Source organism: Rhinopithecus bieti, unplaced genomic scaffold, assembly GCF_001698545.2.
Source record: "Rhinopithecus bieti isolate Rb0 unplaced genomic scaffold, ASM169854v2 scaffold_11380, whole genome shotgun sequence".
Taxonomy (NCBI): Eukaryota; Metazoa; Chordata; class Mammalia; order Primates; family Cercopithecidae; genus Rhinopithecus; species Rhinopithecus bieti.
Genome location: NW_016807225.1, coordinates 284,513 through 290,813, shown reverse-complemented (window position 1 = coordinate 290,813; position 6,301 = coordinate 284,513). Strand labels below are relative to the sequence as shown.

At 43.5% G+C, this 6,301-nt stretch overlaps 1 protein-coding gene across 6 annotated transcripts in view; it reads right to left on the bottom strand.

Moving 5' to 3' along the window:
- The window catches only part of PTGR2 (prostaglandin reductase 2), a 34,234-nt gene that overhangs the window by 17,858 nt on the left and 10,075 nt on the right, over window positions 1–6,301 (bottom strand). Inside the window, exon 1 of one of the 6 annotated variants that reach the window (XM_017880480.1) lies at window positions 3,073–3,091. The exons of the other annotated variants lie outside the window; for them this stretch is intronic. The gene's annotated coding sequence lies outside the window, so the exon portion shown is untranslated. Of the gene's footprint in view, window positions 1–3,072; window positions 3,092–6,301 lie in introns of those variants that run through there. 6 annotated transcript variants of the gene reach the window in all.

Sequence of the window (6,301 nt, the reverse complement as noted above, 5' to 3'; positions counted from 1 at the left end):
TGAGTGGGCGCAGCGGGCAAAAAAGCGAGGAAGAGGAGGGGCCAGAGTCTTTCTTTTTTTTTTTTTTTTTTTAGGAGGAAGTATCTTTGGTTTCCACAGGGAAGAAGGGGCAAGGCAGGGTAGGTAACCTCGAGTATATTACATGACAGCTTTAATAACGTCAGAGGGCTCTGATATACAGGGGTGGTTCTTAAGTTGTGCAGCATCTGGCCCTGGGGTGATTTAAGGCAGGGGAGTGTGAGTTAGATACAGGAGGAGTTTAGGGATATGGGCTTTGGATTGGTTGGTTTGTTTATGAATGGCAAGACTTAAATGCAAGTTGTTATCTCTAAAAATAAGCAAATCCTGCCAGGGACAGTTACTCTAGGATTCACAAGCCCCCTAAGATGTCAAAACATCCTAAAATACACTAAATTAAAAACATGATTAATACAAAGATTAAGCAGAAGGGGGCACTGATGTGTTAGAAAAGAAAGACATCCCCTGAGGCAACAGTGCGAGGGTAATTGGCAGGTTTCTCTGAGCCTGGACAGGTAAAGGAGTCAGGTTATGTAGCTTCTTTTTTTTTTTTTTTTTTTGTTTGAGACAGAGTCTTGCTCTGTTGCCTAGGCTGGAGTGCAGTGGCATGATCACGAATCACTGCAACCTCCGCCTCCCGGGCTCAAGGGATTCTCCTGATTCAGCCTCCCATGTAGCTGGGACTACAGGCATGTGCCACCACGCCTGGCTAATATTTTTTGTATTTTTAGTAGAGACGGGGTTTCACCATGTTGGCAGGCTGGTCTCAAACTCCTGACCTCAGGTTATCCGCCCAACTCAGTATCCCAAAGTGCTGGGATTATAAGCATGAGCCACTGCGCCTAGCCTAGGTTATGTAGCTTCTTAGACCATGTCAAGGCTGATTGGTCTCAATTCCAAAACTAATGGGAAGCCATTAAACCACTTTAAGCAAGGTGACACAATTAGTTGATGTTATAAAAAGAATCACTCTGGCACTCTGGCTGCAGTGTGAAAAATGGCTTAAAGGGGCAACGTGTGTATGCAAGGGTACCTACCCTATTAGGAAAGAAACAATGGTAATTCAGACTAGGTAGACTTCTCTGGAACTACTAAGACATTGACTGAATTGAGAGGTATTTAGGAGGTAGGATCCACAGGACTTCCCAGAGGCAAAATTCTCAAGACTGAAATGAGTAAGTAGACAAAATATTTACTTCCCTGGAGGAAAAAGACTTTTTTTGGTTTTGTTTTGCTTTGAAGTTGGGAGTGTTCTAAGTGAAGATCATTAATTCAATTCATATTATAATCCTATTGTTCCATCATTTTTCCTCCCCTAAAATCTTTTTTTTTTTTTTTTTTTTTTTAAGAGAAGGGTCTCGGCCAGGTGCAGTGGCTCATACCTGTGATCCTAACACTTTGGAAAGCTGGGGCAGGCAGATTGCTTGAGCTCAGGAGTTCTGGGCAACATGGCAAAACGCTGTCTCTACAAAAAATACAAACATTAGCCAGGCATGGTGGCACATGCCTATAGTCCCAGTTACTCCAGAGGCTTAAGTGGGAGGATCACTTGATTCCAGGAGTTCGAGGTAGGGCAATGAGCCACGATCACACCACCATATTCCAGCTAAAGGGACATAGTGAGATCCTGTCTCAAAAAAAAAAAATCCATAATCTCATGAGCCAATTCCTCTTACAAGTCCCCTCTCATATACATGTGTGTACATGTCTGTGGGTGCATGCCTATGTGTGTGTTTGTGCTTGTCTCTCTAAAGAATCTTGATTAATACAGACCCCTTCCTCATACTCATACACAAAGTTTAACCCAAAATGTGTTATTGACTTAAATGTTAGATCAAAACTATAAAACTCTTAGCAGAAAATATAGGACTAAATCTTCATGACCTTAAGTGAGGCAAAGCCTTCTTAGATACGAGTCTGAAAGTATTGAAAGTGTAAGTGACATTGGCCGGGTGCGGTGGCTCAAGCCTGTAATCCCAGCACTTTGGGAGGCCGAGATGGGCGGATCACAAGGTCAGGAGATCGAGACCATCCTGGCTAACACGGTGAAACCCCGTCTCTACTAAAAAATCCAAAAAACTAGCCGGGCGAGGTGGCGAGCGCCTGTAGTCCCAGCTACTCTGGAGGCTGAGGCAGGAGAATGGCCTAAACCCGGGAGGCAGAGCTTGCAGTGAGCTGAGATCCGGCCACTGCACCCCAGCCTGGGCAACAGAGCGAGACTCTGTCTCAAAAAAAAAAAGTATAAGTGACAAACAAAAAAAGAGATTAGACGTTATCAAAATTAAAAACTTCTGTGCTTCAATGGATACCATCAAGAGAATAGACAACCTACAACATAGAAGAAAATACTTACAGATCATATATCCAGCAAGGAGTTTATATCGAGAATATATAAACAACTCTTACAACTCAGTAATAAAAAACACAGATAATCCAACTTTTAAAATGCACAAGAGATCTGAATAGACATGTCTCCAAAAAAGACATGCAATGACCAATAAGCACATAAAAACATGCTCAACATTATTAGCCATCAAGGAAATACAAAAGAAAACCACAATGAGTTATCGCTTTACACCAACTAGAATGGCTGTAACCAAAAAGACAGATAACAAGTGTTAGTGAGGATATGGAAAACTGGAATCTTCATACACTGATGGTGGGATTGGAAAACGTAAAGCCCCTTTGGAAAACAGTTTGGTAGATCCTCAAAAGGTTAAACATATACTTACATACAGTAAGTATATGTACTAGGTCATACAGACCTAGTAATTTTACTCTTACATACATACCCAAGAGAAACAAAAACACAGTTCACACAAAAACATATACACAAATGTTCACAGCAGAAGTATTGCTAATAGCCAAATTGTGTAAACAACCCACATGTCCATCATCTGATGAACAGATAAGATACTGTATCTATACAATGTAACATTATTCAGCAATAAAAAGAAGTACAAACTATAACATGATGAGCCTTGTAAACATATACTAAATGAAAGAAGCCCGACACAAAAGGTCACATATTATGCCAGGCACAGTAGCTCCCACCTGTAATCCCAGCTACTCAGGAGGCTGAGGCAGGAGGATCCCTGGAATTCAAGACCAGCTTGGGCTGTCTCATAGCAAGAGGTGACCTTGGGTGAGGAAAAGCCTTCTTAGATATGAGTCTGCCAGGTGTGATGGCTCACACTTGTAATCCTAGCACTTTGAGAGGCTGATGCGGGTGGATCACCTAAGGTCAGGAGTTTCAGACCAGCCTGGTCAACATGGTGAAACTCCGTCTCTACTAAAAATACAAAAATTAGCTGGGTGTGGTGGCGCATGCCTGTGATTCCAGCTACTCAGGAGGTTGAGGCATGAGAATCTCTTGAACACAGGAGGTGGAGGTTGCAGTGAGCTGAGACTGAGCCACTGCACTCCAGCCTGGGGGACAGAGCAAAACCGTCTGCAAAAAAAAAAAAAAAAAAAAAAAGAGCCTGAAAGTATAAGAGTATAAATGACAAAAGAAAAAACAGACCTCATCTCTAAATAAATAAATAAATAAATAAATGTTTATTCTTTGCAATGATTCATAAATAAATAATTTTAAATTTTTTTAAAAAAATTTAATTAGCCGGGCATGGTGGCACACACCTATGGTCTCAGCTACTCAGGAGCTCTCAGCTGAGGTGAGAGGACTGCTTGAGCCCAGAAGGTCAAGGCAGCAGTGAGCTATGATTACCCCACTGCACTCCAGCCTGGGTGACAGTGCAAGACTCTGTCTCTTAACAGTAACAAAAAAGAATAACATATTGTTATGTTTTTATTTATATGAAATGGCCAGAATAGGCAAATCTATAGGAACAAAAAGTAGGTTAGTGGTTGTATACAGCTGAGGGCAGGGTGAGCAGGGGAAATGGGGAATGATTGCTAATTATACCGTAAGTTCAGGGTTTCTTCTTGGGATGATGAAAATGTTGTAAAACTGATTGTAATGACAGTTGCAGAATTCCATGAATATACTAAAAACAATTTAATTGTACTCTTTAAATGAGTAAATTGTATAGTGTGTGAATATAATAAAACTTAAATTTTTTAAGTATATGGAGACAGATGTAGTGGCTCACACCTGAAATCCCAGCACTTTGGAGGCCAGGGTAAGAGTATTGCTTGAGTCCAGGAGTTCAAAACCAACCTGGGCAACATGGCAAGACCCCATCTCTACAAAAAAACAAAAAAATTAGCCAGGCGTGGTGGTGCATACCTGTTGTCTCTGCTAGTTGGGAGGCTGAGATGGGAGGACTGCTTGAGCCTAGGAGATCGAGGCTGCAGTGAGCTGTATTCACACCACCGCAGTCACCCTCAGCAATAGAGATCTCATTTCAAAAAAGTTAAAAATTAATAAAATGAAGTACACAGTCCTTCACTCAGCTTCCCCCAGTAGTGACATCTTAAATAGCTGCAGTGTAATATCAAAACCAGGACATTAACATTGGTACATTGCTGTTACCTAGACAGCAGATCAATAAGCAATCCTTTGTATGGACATTTTTTCACTTCCTACTTTATACACTTCTATTTCACCTATTTAGATGTTAATAAAAATAGGCCGGGCACCGTGGCTCACGCCTGTAATCCCAGCACTTTGGGAGGCCAAGGCGGGCAGATCACAAGGTCAGAGATTGAGACCATCCTGGCTAACACGGTGAAACCCCGTCTCTACTAAAAAATACAAAAAACTAGCCGGGCATGGTGGCGGATGCCTGTAGTCCCAGCTACTCGGGAGGCTGAGGCAGGAGAATGGCGGGAACCCAGGAGGCAGAGCTTGCGGTGAGCCGAGATCATGCCACTGCACTCCAGCCCGGGCGACACAGCAAGACTCCGTCTCAAAAACAAAACAAAACAAAACAAAAAAAGAATGTTAATAAAAATAATAAAGTTGCTCATTTTTTAAAATGTCTTCAATAATGAAAAGATAATCAGCCCCTAAATAACAAAAAAAAGAACAGTTTGACACCAGGCTGGCCAATCTGGTGAGACCCCCGTCTCTACTAAAAATACACAAAATTAGCTGGGCATGGTGGTGCACTCCTGCAATCCCAGCTACTCGGGAGGCTGAGGCAGGAGAATCACTTGAACCCAGGAGGCAGAGGGTGCAGTGAGCCGAGATCGTGCCACTGCACTCCAACCTCAGCAACAGAGTGAGACTCTGTCCCCCCCAAAAAAAAAAAAAGCCACTAAGTTTATAGTACTATGTTAAAACAGCAACATGAAACTCATACAGTTGTTCAGCAACCTATGAAACAGTTAAACAAAACAGACACATGGGGCCAATTTCCCTACTACAACAATCTGATTCCACGCACTGAGACTTTTTTTTTGAGACAGGGTCTTGCTCCATCACCTGAACAGAAGGGCAGTGGCACAATCATGGCTCAATGCAGCCTTAACCTCCCAGGCTCAAGCAATCCGCCCACATCAGCCTCTCAAGTAGCTAGGACTACAGGCACAGGCCACCGCACCTGTCTAAATTTTTAATTTTTTGTAGAGATGGGGTCTCACTCTCTTGTCCAGGCTGGTCTTCAACTCCTGGGCTCAAGCAATCCTGCCCTGGCCTCCCAAAGTGCTAGGATTACAGGCAAGAGCCACCATGCCCAGCCGAGACTCTTAATAGCAGGAGGTAAACTGACATATAGAGCTGTGCTTCTCATGGCCATAGGAAAAAGTTAGAAGTAAAGAAGAGACTGTATGACCTCTGGGAGAAGTAAAGCAAGATGCCAGCTCATAGAGCCAAAGTCCCTGTGCCTAATGGCTTCTTATCTGCAGTCTTCGGCAATATATACGTTTTCAATAAATCTTCTTTATCTAGAAGTAGCATAAGTGAGTCTGTTCCTTTCATAAAGAGATCAAGTACAGGGCTGAGCACAGTGGCTCACGCCTGTAATCCCAGCACTTCAAGGAGGCCAAGGATGGAGGATTGCCTGAGCCCAGCAAAACTGAGACCAGCCGGCCGGGCGCGGTGGCTCAAGCCTGTAATCCCAGCACTTTGGGAGGCCGAGACGGGCGGATCACGAGGTCAGGAGATCGAGACCATCCTGGCTAATATGGTGAAACCCCGTCTCTACTAAAAAATACAAAAAACTAGCCGGGCGACGAGGCGGGCGCCTGTAGTCCCAGCTACTCGGGAGGCTGAGACAGGAGAATGGCTTGAACCCGGGAGGCGGAGCTTGCAGTGAGCTGAGAGCCGGCCACTGCAATCCAGCCTGGGCGGCAGAGCAAGACTCCGTCTCAAAAAAAA